Genomic DNA, 16,305 nt, shown 5'->3' on the forward strand with positions numbered 1-16,305 from the left:
TAAGACCCAGTTCTTTCCAAAGAGTAGAGTACTATATCCCCCACCTGCACAGCACATATAACATGTATTTGTCTATTTCATACCACAGAGGTATTGTTTACAAGCAAATAATCTATTTTAAAGGAGAAGATGCTAAAGACAGTAGCAAGTGAAACTGGAGAACAGGTCTACCTGGCTAGAACACAGCAATGAGAATCCCTTCCCTGAATTTCTGGGTGAAGAAACAGCCATCTTGTAACCCCAGCAATGTTTTGACCATTTGCTTTAGCACAGCTGAATGTCTAATGCTTGAGGGAAAAAAATGCCATGTAAATGTGACCTCTGTTTGTGCTAAATGCTGCCTCCTACTGTGTTTCTGTATTTAAATATTTCCTTTTCTTCTTCAGACTCATTTTAATCATGACCAATTCTTCATATTCTCTATGTGAATTGTTAATGTTATTAAGTTGTGATCAGCCAGGATGTTGAGACTGAACTGTCCCATTCTTTCTTTCTGTATTGGGTGATCCTCAAAAAAAGTAAGCTTAGAAGGACTTCTGAAAGTATGTATGTAGGATGTGGAAACTGGCTTTCTGAAAACATCATTGCCAATGAAATCTGAAACTATTTATGGCAGGAAGACTAGATTAACAAATATTTTGGAACTTAATAAATTGCCCAGAAATATCAAAATCAAAACCATACTCAAAATGAAGTGCATATTTATGGAAATAAACACTGCCTGGAGATGAAAATGCACTCCCCCACTTCACCTATGAAGATTAAAAGTACTATTATTCCATTAGAAAACAAAACCAAATAAAACCAAACAGAAAGACTTGAGGCAAAAATATTAGTCAAAATTCATGTTTAACATTAGCTTTCTACAGCCACAAGTGGGCACCAAATTGTCAGTGCTGTCACTATTTATGCAAATAAGGCTATCTACATATCTACATTGGACCAAGTAACAAACTTCAGTATTTTTTTTTGTTATTATTAAACATTTTTGAATACTGTTTCTGTTGTAGTTGCAAAAGCTAGAAAATAAAATATGCAAGAAAAATTATTTAATTTTGATTGGTAGCCCATGATCTGAATATAGTATTAATGGGAATTCCATAGAAGTATCAGGGTATTTTTATCTTTGAATGAGTACTTATAAAATGCTCTATCAAAACACACTAGTCAGCCAAACTATAGCATTGCATGGAACGTAATCAGGAATTTCATCACTTATATCAGAAAAGTGGTTGGCAACTTGTCTTTTATTTCTCCGCATTTCATTCATTCCCCCTTTGTCACTCTTATTGCTCATGACCTCTTTATCTCATCCCCATGTGTTGCTGAAGTCGATTAAAAAGTTAAGTTGAAGAAGTAGATTAAAAAGTGAAGTGCTATGCCAATGCTGGTTAACTGCAGAGTTTAATTGTTTTTTTGTCGCTTTTCCCTGCTCTCTCTGCTCACAGGAAGAAAGAATTTATTCTTCTTCTCTTGCTTTCTGTCCCTTTCTTCTATTTTCTCGTTCTCTTACTCTTTGCATTTCTCTTGCTATGCTTCACAACTCTGCCACTCCCTTGCCTTCTAATACTCTTTGCTTCCTCATTACACACACACAAACACCCACAAAAACATTTCAGGATTGATGTCAGAAGTTGTCAGGTTATCTCTTATCATAACCAGACAGCGAGCACTCATGGTAAGTAATTTTAAATGACTTTCTTATTGAAAGGGTATAATCCAAACATGCTTTGACCATAATCGTGAGCCAGTGGCCAAGAAATCTTCATCTTTCATTCTACAGTGGCACCATATGGTATCTCTCTATCCATTAACTAATGTCCTTAGTATGAAATGTCAAGCTCCTTTATTGCTTTCTACTTATATCATTCACTAATCTTTATAGGAATCATGCTTTAATTTATAGGAGATATCCATTTTATCTTCTCATCTTCCACATCATATGTCCCAATCTCCCTCTTTGTTTTTCTAGCGGTACACAACAAAAAACCTTCATAGTAGCAAAAATGTATCCTGGATCTTACTCCTTCCATCATTTCACTTAGCAACTGTTCATTAAGTTTTTTCCCTATGTATCATCTTGAACTCCATAATCAAAAACACCAGCTGTTTTTCCCCACTGTTTAAGACCCTTTGGCTGTCAATACATCTGTATAATTATTGTAATAGTGCCAGGTGGAAGATACTGTAAAAGTAAGAATGCCAGGTGGGGAATAATAAAGTGGAAAAGAGGAATAAAACAACAACAAACCAGTCAGATTAAATTGTCTTTTTTCACAGTGTCAAATGAGTATTGCACTGTCAGTCATCCACAGCATTCAGCCTTCTTTCCAGGACTGTGTATCTGCAGGCAAGAAGGATTAAATTCTTAACATGTGGTAGAATCTATACACAATGCATTATTTCTTTGAAGCAAAGTATGCCAGTATTTCATATGGTTAACTTCAAACTTGTCATTTAAAAATGAATGCAATACTGAAGTAGAAAACTCAGCACACAGTGATAGAACAGCCTCACTGCAGTGAGAGATCTTCTGACATATAGAAGTTCTTCTACTGAGGTAAACATTCATCTTCTTAATAGCTCACATACACCTTCTGTAAACTTGCCTAAACTGTCCTCATGAAATTAGTATTTTAATTAATCCCACTAAATGCAAAAAATATATTAAAATGTGTCAACTTTATAATCAGTAATAATGTTCTTTGTATTTCTACCCACTCCTTCATGCTGCTTAGACTACTTTTTAGGCTTCAAGGAGAGTTTGGTATTTATCATCTGCTAGCTATGAACTGTGAACTGATGGCTTACAGCACACCTGGGCAATCTGTAGTCCATCAATATAATCCACCTGTCTCTTCCTCATGTTTGTCTCTGGGGAACAATTTTCTCTTCTGAGACTATCAACTGGTTTGACAGATGAGCTATTCTAGCCACCTACAACCTACTCCTAGGTTTTCCTTTTTCCTTATATGTTCCAGGTGCAGTAACTAACATCTTGTGACACAAAAGTACCTGTTATAAGATCGCGTGTTGCTCACATGACGGCTAGGGTATTAGAATGTATGTCAGGATAGATTATGGGCTACGGCTTTCAAGATGTTCCATTGTGAATGGTATGGTCACTCTAGCCATACCCAATTTAGAGAAAAATAAATAACATATATGAGCCCTGCTCCTTTTATTTTTAAGAAAAACAACAAATAATACATGTACAAATATTATTTAAAAATCCTTTAAATTACAGTTTATGTCTTGTCATTCCAATCAGCTCAGGTCCTGTTGTGTCAGGAAATATATCGACAGAAACATAGTGTTTTGCTTGCATACTTTTTGAATTGTATATAATATTCCATAAAACACATAACCCGGTGGTTAATTTCAATTTTTATTTTTATTTTATAAGAAAAGAATTATAGCATTGATTAGTTTCCAGATTCTCCATAGACTGTCCACTTCCACACATGTTGTTTATAAAATATTTTTAAATATAGTTATTTTCATGGGGGTTTTTTATTTCCTTAAAATAAAAATGAGGCAATAATATATACTGTGTGTATTAAATTTTATTTGACAAAAAATAGACCTTTAGCAATAAATTCACACAAGCCTATTAAATGAACATTTTAAAATTAACTTTCCATGGAAGATAGGAAGAATATTTTTGATTACTGAAGGTGTGAAATATATCGCATTATTACCATTATTATTATTACTTTAGATATATTTAAGCTACAGGACAAGAACACCAGTATCTTGAGTGCTAAGCTTCCACTTACACTTAGACTAAAAAATAAAAAAGCAGCAATTCCCGCCTCTGCAAATACAAATTGGCAAGGTTTTTAAATAGAATCACTAAACATATCTAAATTTTGAAACTTGTACAAGTAAGAATTTCTGTCTGTGCATCCATTTTAACAGTGATTCTCTGAACTTGGTTAAGAAGATCAGTTCATACTTATTCATGATTGGTACTGTGCTCACTGAGTAGAAACTGGGTTGGAGTCATCAGTACTATAACTCAGCAAGCTTGATCCCTTCCTGATTTTTACTGAAGCAGTAAAAAACTTTCAGACAGATATTTGAACACTGTATACCTTTGCCCAAAAGACTTTGTGAGTCATTGCACTATTTGAATGAATACATATTTATAAATATTTTTAAATATATGTTACTATATTTGACTCCATTTAACTCAATGTCAGAACCTTGGCTGAATGTCAGCTGTCATGTAAACACATATAGTTACCTTTTATTTCTCACTGACATTGTTAAAATATAATCAAGCTAATTCTTAGAAATCTGGTAGAGATATTTGCTTCCAGGCAGAATATTTTTTTGCCAGGTTTCAGCCTGCAGCAGATTTTCATGGCAGATTTCTGAAAACAGAAATTTCTAAGAAAAATACTGACAGAACCTTCGCTCCTGTATAGTAGTGTGAACTCACCACTGCAATAATTAAGCAATTAAGCATGACGGAGACTGTGAGTTTCTTGAGATAATCACACCCCTGGGGTATTACAAGTCATGATCCACAGACAAGTGTTTTTAATCCCCCAAGGGTGTGATTATTTTATGATAACCACACCCCCTGGAGGAGATTTGTAAGTCACATGAAAATCTTTACTGTAAAGTAAAAAGTGCTTGTATTGCAGGAATAGGAAAACGTCTGGATATAGACAGTGCTTTCTGGCTTCCACAAATTAATGATATACAGCACCAATTCATACAATTACCCATCGATCCAATCCATTTTACTGGAGAGTATATCTAAGTAAATTACTGTTGTCTTTCTCCAGCCTCTAATGCAGCAGATACTGAATTGAAACTTTTGAGATGATCTCAAAACTAAAAATGTAATCTCCATTTGAGACAACTTTACTTGCAGGTTATGAAAAGAATGGTCTTCCCAAATGCTATTTCTAGTTCCATCATGAAATCCATGCACTGCACAAGATAGCTAATTAACTATCATCTCTTACTTACTTCTGAAACTCATGTGGGATGTTCAGGAGCTCTACTGGACTGCAAAAGGAAATAAATTCCTTCTAATGAGTTGACTTCAAGAAAAAAAATAAATGTAGTTATTTCAAATCCTACAATTTTCAGATCCTAAAATAGCCTCATCTATTAATCACCTTGTCTTCTCCCTTTGGCAGTAGGATTGGAAAACAAAACTTTGGCTCCCCTTTCTGTTGTGAAGGGAAGTTATTTGTAGAAGACCCTTAATGTGGACACCTCTCCCACTTACTGCTCCTGAAATGCCATCCAACGTTCACAAACACTGATGTTTGGCTAGTCGAATCAAAATGTTTTGGAACTGACCTCTGCAGAGTTCTGAGGGTGATTGTGTTTATGCTTACTGAATGTATGAAGGCTTTTTGGCTTAAAGAAGCCCTCCACATACTGCATAGATCTTGTTGATATGTACAGTGCATTAGGCGTTGATGTTTCTGTCTGGATGGCCACTACATTACACTTCTACCCAATAAAGTGTTGGCTACAGCTATTCCACCATTACATCAAGATAATGAGAAGATTATACACTCACAATCAGCTAGCACAGAGATCCTCAAAGCAACCAACACAGGGAAGACTGGTCAGAAGCAGCTGGTTGTTCAGCTCCATGCAGCACACCGTCCTGTGTTGGTTACCACTGTTACTTAAGCATCAGTAGTTAGCTGGCAGCCTTTGCATTAAAGCAAATATACATACTTTTCATTTGCCTTATTTAGCATTAAAGTATTGAAACTCCAAAGAATGAAAAATTAATTTAAAAGTTCTAGGTATCAGTCAGGTTCAGTTTCATTTTATTGTTCTGTCACTATGATTTGATACAAACACAAGTCTCCTGCAAGGAAGATTATTACACCTGTAGCTATTCTCAGAGCTTGTTGCCATGAGCTTACTGGAGAGGTCAATATTGGTAGTAGCCCGGGCTGCAGTGATCATGCCTTGGTGGAATTCATTATCTCAAGGGATACAGGCCAGGCAAAAAGTATAGTCAAGACTCTAAACCTTGGGAAAGTGAACTTTCAGTTGTTTAAAGAACTAGTGAATGGGACCTCCTGCAAAACTGCCCTCAGGGATAAAGGAGCAGAAGAAAGCTGGCAGGTATTTAAAGACATTTTTCTTATAACACAAGAACTAGCAATTTACATGTGCAAGAAGTCAGGCAAGGAAGGCAGAAGACCAACATGGATGAGTAAGGACCTCTTGGTCAAGCTGAAACACGAGATAGAAATGCATAAGCAGTGGAAGCAGGGATACATACCCTGGAAAGAATATGTGGATACTGGCTGGGGGTGTAGGCATGAGATTATGAAAGCTAAGGAACAAATTTAGTTGTAGCTAAATTTGGCAAGGGATGTGAAGAATAAGAAAGTCTTCTACAGGTGCATTAGTCAGAAAAGAAAGACAAAACAATTTGTACCCCCACTCATAAATAGACAGGGGATCTGGTGACCACTGACATGGGGAAGGCTGAGGTACTCAACAACATTTTTGCCTCAGTTTTCAGTGGCAAATGCTCTCCCCATATCTCTTGAGTCCCTGAATCTCAGGGCAGGGACTGGGGTAAAGAAGTCTCTCCCATCATAGCAGATCAGGTTCAAGACCATCTGAGTAACATGAACATACACGTGTCCCTGTGATCCACTGAGATGCATCCCAGGGTCCCAAGGTAATTGGCTGATGTAGTCCCTAAGCCGCTCTCCATCATATTTGAAAAGTCATAGCAGTCAGGTGAAGTCCCCAGTAACTGGAAAAAGGGAAACATCATGCTCATTTTTAAAAAGGGTAGAAAGGAGGATCCTGGAAACTACTGACCAGTCAGCCTCACCTCTGTGCCCAGTCAGATCATAGAACAGATCCTCCTGGAAACTATGTTGAGGCATATGGGTGACAGGGAAGTAATCAGAGACAGCCAGCATGGTTTCACAAAGGGCAAATTGTACCTGACTAATCTGGTAGACTTCTATGGTGGAGTGACTGTGTTGGTGGATTAGGAAGGAGCAACTGATGTCATCTATCTTGAATTCTGCAAGACCCTTGAGACGGTCCCACACAACATCCTTGTATCTAAATTGGTGAGATATGGGCTTGATGAATGGACTATTTGATGGATAAGGAATTGGCTGGATGGCTGCATCCAAAGAGTTACGGTCAACAGTTCAATATACAAATGGAAGTCAGAAACAACTGGTGTCTCTCAGGGGTCCCTGTTGGGTCTGGTACTGCTCGATATCTTTATTAATGACATAGACAGTGGGATTGAGTGCATCCTCAGCAAATTTGCAGATGACATCAAGCTGAGTGGTGCAGTTGATTCACTTGAGGGAAACGATATCATCCAGAGGGACCCTGAAAGGTTTGAGGAGTGGGCCTATCTGAACCTCATGAAGTTCAACAAACCCAAGTACCAGATCCTGCACCTGGCTCAGGGCAACCCCCAGTATCAGTACAGACTGGGGAATGAATGGATTGAAAGCAGCCCTGCAGAGAAAGACTTGAGGATATTGGTAGATGAAAAATAAGATATGAATCAGCAATGTGCACTTGCAGCCCAGAAAGCCAACAGTATCCAGGGCTGCATAAAAAGAAGCATGCCCTGCAGGTTGAGTGAAGTGATTCTCCACCTCTATTCCACTCCCATGAGACCCCACCTGGAGTACTGCATCCAGTTCTGGGGGCCCCAGTATGAGAAAGACATGGACCAGTTAGGGTGGGTCCAGAAGAGGGCTGCAAAAATGGTCAGAGGGCTGGAACACCTCTCCCATGAAGAAAGGCTGAGAGAGTTGGCATTGTTCACCCTAGAGAAGAGAAGGCTCTTGGGAAGACCTTATTGCAGCCTTTCAATACTTAAAGGGGGCCTACAGGAAAAAATGGAGAAGGACTCTTTATCAGGGATTGTACTGATAGGACAAGGGCTAACAGTTTTAAATTGAAAGAAGGTAGATCTAGGTTGAATATAAGGAAGAAATTCTTTACTGTGGGGGTGGTGGGACACTGAAACAGGTTGCCTAGAGAAGTTGTAGATGACCCAGCATTGGGAGTGTTCAGGGTCAGATTGGATGGGGCTTTGAGCAACCTGGTCTAGTGGAAGATGTCTCTGCCTATAGCAGAAGGTTGGAACTAGATAATCTTTGTCCCTTCCAACCCAAGCCATTCTATAATTCTGTGATTATATGAATTATACACTGACATGACAAAGACCTGACAAAGACCATGTCAGACTTTAAAGATTATGCTTATACTTTCCTAGATGCTATTTTTAAGTAATTTGTACAATATCATAAAACCAAACAGTGATTGCATATACCATGTTTTGCTTTTTTTATACATTGTGTAAATGTGAAAAAGAATATTACAGAAAACCCAAGAAGGGAAGTAAGAATTATTATTCTTACTTGTCGCAGTTTAACTGCCCTAACAATTGAGCACCACACAGCCGCTCATTCACTACCCCCACATCAGGATGGGGGAGAGAATCAGAAGGATAAAACTGAGAAAACTTGTGGGTTTAGATAAAGCCAGTTTAAAAGGTAAAGCAAAAGCCATGCACTCAAGCAAAGCAAAACAAAGAATTCATTCACCACTTCCCATCAGCAGGCAGGTGTTCAGCCATCTTCAGGAAAGCAAGGCTCCATTATGTGTAACAGTTACTTGGGAAGACAATAGCATCACTCCAAATGTTCCCCCACCACCACCTTTGTCTTCCACCACTTTATATGCTGAGCATAATATCATATGGTCTGGAATATCCCTTTGGTCAGTTGGGGTCAGCTGTCACAGCTGTGTCCCCTCCCAACTTCTTGTGCACCCACCCCCACCCTCCTCACTGGTGGGGCCGGGTGAGAAGCAAAAAAGGCCTTGACTCTGTTTAAGCACTGCTTGGCAGTAATGAAAACTTCAGGACATGGTTTAGTGGGCATGGTTGATGGTTGGGCTCAATGATTTTGAAGGTCTTTTCCAAGCTATGATTCTATAATTCTATGATTCTATGAAAACATCCCTGTATTATCAACACTGTTTTCAGCACAAATCCAAAACATAGCCCCATACAAGCTACTATGAAGAAAATTAACTGTATCCCAGCCAAAGCCAGCACATCATTTTACAAGATAGAGAACGAAAAGCAGAGCAAACTGGCCAGTTTTTCCAAGTCATGACAGAATTCATTTAGAGTTCTGAAGCCTTTTACTATGACTGTACTCTTTGTTCTTTGTTGTCAAAACTCTGTGTTCAGTTTTGTTCTTGTTGAGTTAGACTACAGGATACATTATGGGATCCAAGACCGTGGATAATTCCAAGAACTGAAAACTCTGTAATAGATTCCCATGGCTCTTTTGTTTTGGGTTTCAATGGCATTAAAAATCCAGGAACTTTGATGATCAGGGAAATTAAAAATTATTTCTAGAGTTTAGGCAAAGACACGGAGCAATGTCTGCTAGTTTACCTCTTGCTTACAACTCCACACAAATGAAATGACTATAGCCAGACATTAATTATGATTCAGGGACCTATAGCGTTGCACTGAGTCTGTGTAGCTTTGGTAGCTTACGTACTTTCTAACAAGCTCAGCATTTGGAAATTGGAATGGAGGAGAACTACCTTTTCCAAAAACATCTGAGAATTTCTAGTTACCACACAGCTCCACTGTGAGAGCACAGAAAAAAAGAAACTAGGATTTCTTTTTAATCCTATTTTAATTCCAGACAAAAACATGTAATATACACATTAGGTTGATGAGCTCTTTAGCAAAGAAGTCCAGTTTGTACTCAGTAAATAATGTTGTTCTTTGTTGATTGACTGATAACAGGATTTTACTGGTAATTACAGACAGGATAAATTTTCTGAGCTATAGGATATTTTTAAACTCCCTTATTACACCATGTTTTACACTACAACTTCCCTTGCATCACCTTGTAAAGCTCTTACAGAACAGGTCACCAATGTCACTGCTAAGCAGGGAAACTACATTAAACTGAGAGTGATCATAAAATGAAATCCTTGATTAAATTTCATTGTAGGTGTAGTGTTTGACCTGAAGAGGCAGTGCAAGCTGATCAAGTTGGCAGTCACTCAGCATTTTCTTAGAAAAACACCCATGCTTTAGTAGAAAGGCAGAGATCTTTTTCATATGTTCTGAGATGTAGCTAAACAGAAAAACCTAGTAGAATTCTGAAATTATCAAAATAATTGTAAAGGAAAGATTTTAGGAAATCATATTAAAATGTTTCATCCTTTTCTAGGAGTTTACAGGGAATACTGAGAAATTGTGTAATCATTTTATCTACACACAGAGCTATACCATGCTCATTTAGTTCCCTCACATCCCATTATATGGGTTGCCATAAGCTCTTTTTCATTCCCAGTGGAAATGGCATCCATACCATTAAGATTCCATTTCCTTTTTTGTGTAAGAGGTTGTCAGCCAGCCTTCACATCCACAGTTTATGTAAATCTTGTTTGCTTTCTAAACTAAAACTGTTAGGACACATCCTTTCCTATCCATTCACTCAACTGTAACTTCCAAGTAGACTTTCCGTACTTCCTACCCTAAAATTTTGCTTTCCCATTTCCAGTGTGGGGCTGCACACACTTTTATCTTGTGCCTTCCTCTTAGCAAGGTAGTTGTGATCCCAGCAGATTTTATTAAGCCAAAAATAAGAAAATTAAGTTGCTTGTTGGTTCTTTTGTCATTTTAATCAAAATTTTTGTATCTAAACTGACGAGACATATTTCTTTATTTGGAAATTGTAGTGGGAAACCAGCTTTGGCTAAAGGAAAATGTAAGAGAAAGATACAGAAGAAATGTTAGAAACAGTAAGGAAAACCAAAGATTTTGTTTAGCAGTATATTTTATTTAAGCCTTGGAAGCAGAAGTAGAAGGAATTCAGAGACAGAGACAGAGTTCCCAGAGACAAAAATATTTTAGAAGTACTTTTGTTTGAAATTCAGTATAATCTGCCAGTTATCTGAAACCAGGAGAAAATAACAACAAAAGATGTGCCTAGAAATCTTTATCATATCATTGAAATAACAGCAACTCTCACCATGCTCAAGAAAGGGAACAAACTGTCATTAATTTGGAAGTTTGTCAGAATAACCTCTCTATATTTAATGAATACAGTGTTTATTCAGTTCACACCTCTTCTCAAAGAGGAAATTATGAAAGTTCAAGATCTAATCAAAACATAGCCTTGCTTTGGGTTCTCCTTCCTTCTCTTCCCCAGTCCCCATATTTTAGCTCACTAATGATAGACTTCAGAAATAGTCTCCAGCCAAACTTCATACAACTCTCAATCAAAAGCAGTCATTACTGGAGCCCAGTATGGTATTTAATCTCCCTTTGATGCAACTTTTAAACAAAGAGATAAATTTATTTTGTTTACTTTTAAAATGCTTTCAATGTTTTCATTATTCATTGTATCATATATTCATTGCATCATTATTCATCATAATGTTTTTAATAGTTTCAACAAATAGGTGCTTTTAAAGTTATAAAAGGGCACTACTGGAGCCACTAAACTAATTATTAAATCTGCAGAAAAACAATCCAGCATTTTTAGTGCCTTTGTGAAAAGGTTACCACAAATGTAATTTTCTAACAGACCATCTAATATATCCACTTACGGTTTCAAACATGCTAAGCACTGACATAAAGAACTGTCAAAACATGTATTGATCCTTGTTTGTTGGCACACTACTAAAAGCAGAATTATTCTACAAGCTAAAAATCACAGATCAACCATAGGAACTGACCAACTTCAATGGTTTCCTACAGAAAGAACTGAAATATACATTTCAGCTGATTATATCCCATACAGGGCTCACTTTAAATTTGTGCCTGAAAACTGGTAATGCTGGAAAAACAACAACAATAAAAAGTTTCTACCATTGTATTAGACATCTTCTAGATGTCTAAAGACATGACTGACATTTCAACTTTTCACAAATTTGTGGTGCTGCTGCCATTATTATGCTTTTCATTGCTGGCACAATAACATAAGTCTGATTTAATACCATATGGACCCCAGTGTAATTTAAGTTAAGCACATCTGCAGTGTTCCTTGATTCCCCAGTGTTTGGCAAGATTGTTATTGTGGGTTTGGAAATTACCTTCACTGATTGAGATACTGAGAGTGAGTTTAGTTTGATTTGTACACTCTGTTTCTGACCTGCCATGGCTAAATGGAGATGTCAAATTTTAGACTGACATATCTATCCTCTAAAACACAGCATAATATAACAATCTCCAATTTAGCTTCAATTGAGGTACTATGCTGCAAGTGGTAGTTAACTTTCTGCGTGATACAGCTCAGGGCTCCTGCAGTCTGGTTGCTTCTAGTACTGGATATAGGTCATGTGATGCTGCACTACACTGCACTGTGGTCTTCCATTCAGCATGAAGACATTTGTCTGCTCCAGAAGATTTATTCCAGCACTTACATTCACTGTCATTAATGTTGTTAAGGTATGTCTACACTGAACAAATGTGACACTTAGAGCCAGTGCAGAATTTATCAGAACAATACACTTCGGCTTGTTAATCCATCTCAATAGCAAAGCATCCTTCAGGTAAACTTTGGTCTATTCTGTGGCTATGTCTGACTAGCATTGCACTAGAAAGTGTAAATATATCATTAACCTCATTGAAGCAGATTAGCTGTTGCAGATACTGACACAAATATCATGAAAATCCTGGACATCAGTTTAACCTGCCTGGTTTTCTTTATGAGAATGGCCATTCCCAGAGTATCCAAGAAGCTTCTAAAGGAATGAACAAAATCTTCACTGTTGTATGTTGCTGATCCCTCATATATCAAAACCAGTAAGAAAATCCTGACCCTGCTGAAATCTCCTAAACTTCCATAAACCTGGAAATTCATCTCATATGCATCTGAACAAATATATGTATTTAATATGCTGGTGGTTATTTTGAAAGCAGTAATAAGCACAAAACAATTATATTTTTATATAATATAATAATGCAATAATATAACTTATTATATAATTAATTGTATAATTTCTGTTATTATTTGCAGCATAATAATAGGCTTCCAGACAAACCTTGATTTTACTTCTTCTCAGCAATTCTTTGACACTTTTCTTCTTATTATTCCCTCCTTCCCTTTATTTAGCTCTTCCCCTCTTCACATCACATCTTATCTGCATACTGCCTGGGTCCCAAGCCATCACTTTGCATTAAGCTGTGTCTTATCAAGTTGTTATATTAAATTGTGTTGCCACGTACAGAAAAATCAATGCCTTTCCAGACCAGATTTCCATAAAAAGACGTCTACAGCCAAACCTGTCAAAGGTCAATATTTGCTTTCAGATTTCTTTCAGTAACTAAAATGGTGGCTGGGTGTGACATTAGAAAGAATTAAAACAACAACATGTGCTTGGTATATAATAGCAGGGTGTTTAAACCTCCCTTACTTGGAGCCTTCTGATTTACTTATACCAATTTCCATCAGATCTCTCTTGGGCTGATATAATTATTGGCTCTAACACTGGGATATTGAAATGGAAACTCAGAACTGCCAGAATCAATAAAAACTGGCATAATGTCCCAAGGGCAAACAAATGAAAATAAATATTTGTTAACCTTCCATCACTAAGTCATGTCACCACTGTGGCACAGGTGGGTAGTAAGTCCAGACCTAAATAATAATTATGGTAACCTAAATGCATTATTCTGCTAGGCTTTAAGAGTCATAGCATTTTCTCATTCAAGAACTATAGAAGAAAATGGGGGGGGCGGGGAGGATTTGTGGAATAAGAGAAGAAGAATCTAGAGCACAAGTTCTATTTTCTATATAGTTCTTCGAAGAAGGATGTGTGTCTCTGTTTCTCATTGTATGTGCTTGCATGGCAGTAGAGGTATCAGAATTTGTAAAGTGTTCCTGTGATGGGAAGCAGTCCATGTAGAATAAGAAAAACCCTTTTCAAAGTGGTTATTGCCCCACTTAGCCTGCTCAAAATAAATAAAGCTAATGGATTTCACCAACCTTTTTGTCTCCCTTCCCTCTTGGTCTCCCTTCCTTTCCCTGTTTAAAAGACACAAAGTAGTTGTGGGATTAGTAGTAGGAAAGGAATAATTAACATTAACCAACTTTTTCTCCATCTCTAATTCTACAAGGATTCCTAATGAGCTGAAGCCAAAAAATAAATTGTCTGATTGCTCCATTTAAAACACATTGTTCTTCACTGCTTCCTATAAACTGTCTTTTTTAAATTTCTGCAAAGATAAAGGTAGTACTGAAGAACCACAGCATCCATCCTCAAGTTCAACAGAAAAGGCTGGAGGAAGGATTGTCCAAGGGGACCTAGCAAAATAGCTAGGGAGATAACGTCCAAGTAAGAGGAACAGGAAAGACGTCAGGGAAATACCATGAATAACATGTAAAGGTCAGTGGGAGAATAGAGAAGTAAAGTTATGTCTGAAGAGAAATGGAAAGAAAAAAAAAAAGTGAAAGGATAGCAAACTGAAAGATAAATAGAAGGAAAATAAGAGTAGTGAGAAAATTGAAAGAGGAAAGAAAACTGTTTTAATAAAAGTGTGTTACACAATACTGCCTCCAGGTTCAAAAAAGTGAAACCACTGAGAATTTGAAAATAATGGGCTTCTCCCTTAGCTTGTGTAGTAGTTTCTCTCTAGAAGTCCCTCTCTCGCTGCCTCAGCGTCTGCCCTTTTCTATTTCTACCTCTCTTGCCTGTCATGTCATTCGTTGGATCTGTATCCACTGACTATGACACCGTGAAAACTCTTGTCTCCTTCTACAGTGTAAGACTGGCTAAAACAGAGGTATGCTCCTAAATAACAGCAACTGTAGGAAGTGTGTTTGGATGGGACTAACAGAAGGGCAGGCTTCTAAAATGGGGCAGGAAGAGGCTAAGGTCTGTTAACTTGTGCACAGAAGAAAGAGCTATGCAGGAGAACAGGACTAGCAGAGGGCAAAGCTCACTGAAAGCTATTTTGAGCAACCCTTTAAGGAACTAGATGTAGTTTTAGTAACAGTTTGCGCTTAACTGGCCTGACCTGCAAAGCAAACTGAGTCATTCCTCCAGGTCCCAGGCCTCAAGGCAGTGGATGAGGAAGAGATATGGGCTGTATTTCTGGTACAATGTTAACCTTTACTTCCTAGGGCTCTGAGGATGTTCAGTGTCATCTGAGCAGGCATCAACAAACAAGTAAAAATACCAAAAGAGAATGGGAGTAATCTCTCTGTATATACAGTGGACTAGATTAAAAAAACCAACCTTGTGGCAGCAATGACCTGACTGGGTTTGAGCAAACTTAACTGGAAACAGAGTACCTAAGGAAATGGTAGGATTTCAACAGAAACTCTAGCATAGTACACAGCTACCTTTCAGGACTCTCCCAAGTATAATTGATCCAATATTAGGCAAGGGAATGAACAAATGAATCCTTGCAGTCTCTTCATCCAGCCCTACACTTTAGGCACTACCAACTTAAGGTTTACTTACCTATGTTCCTTTCTCCTCTCAGTGCTGCTTCAGCCACAGTTCACTGTACTTAACATTGCTTTTGGTTTAGCCATAGTGGGAGGCTGTGCTCATATGAGTTTCTCAGAGCATGCTTGGCATAATTAGATCATGAAGTCCTAGGAACATGAGAGCTTTTCTGGTTTTGCAGATGGATAGCTTTTTAAATTACTTTACTAGATAACATGATGTACTAGAGTTATTAATTTATCTTTTAACTAGTTTCCTTTAAGAAGAAACTTTGGGTCACGTCATTCTGACTTAATGTGGTTTTCCCTCTTGGTAAATGCAGCTCTTAATAACCTGCCAGACTGGGTAACAGCCTCTGCCAGGAAGTTTCCAATTTTCTGCCACCCTCCCTTACTTGACAAAGAATTTGAAAGCTTTCCATTAAATAAAAACTTGTATTCCCTCTGTACTTTGGGCATTTTTTCTGAATGTAAATACAGTGCAGTGACAAAAATACTGACCATGAAACATCATTATTGATTTTTATTCCTCAAATTCTATTCCACTCATATTTTCTTTCTGATTTAGAATCCTTGACCTTTGCTATTGTAAAGTAATTGAATCTCACAATATGACCCTGCTTTTCTCTTTCAAACCCCTCTGCATTCTTTGCCTGTAACGGGTAAGGTGGAAAGGAAATGCAGGTATTCAAAATACAAGAGCAGTACATAACTGCTCCAGTAGTGTCTGATTTGCTCTGTCTCTGCAGACTCATCTTCCCCTCTCTTTCTGAGGAGACATAGTGGAAGAGGAGATGAAGTGAAAGAATTGAACAAAATA

General features: G+C 37.6%; 1 long non-coding RNA gene across 2 annotated transcripts in view; it reads right to left on the minus strand.

The window, feature by feature from the left end:
- Positions 1–15,568, minus strand: part of LOC138683767 (uncharacterized) — a 74,050-nt gene extending 58,482 nt beyond the window's left edge. For both annotated transcript variants that reach the window (XR_011323205.1, XR_011323204.1), the window contains exons 1-2: positions 15,499–15,568; positions 5,552–5,656 (exon numbers count right to left, since the gene is read on the minus strand). This is a non-coding gene — a long non-coding RNA (uncharacterized lncRNA). The remainder of the gene's footprint in view (positions 1–5,551; positions 5,657–15,498) is intronic.
- Positions 15,569–16,305: the final 737 nt, after the last annotated feature.

The sequence above is a fragment of the Haliaeetus albicilla genome, chromosome Z, assembly GCF_947461875.1.
Source record: "Haliaeetus albicilla chromosome Z, bHalAlb1.1, whole genome shotgun sequence".
NCBI classification, from domain to species: Eukaryota; Metazoa; Chordata; class Aves; order Accipitriformes; family Accipitridae; genus Haliaeetus; species Haliaeetus albicilla.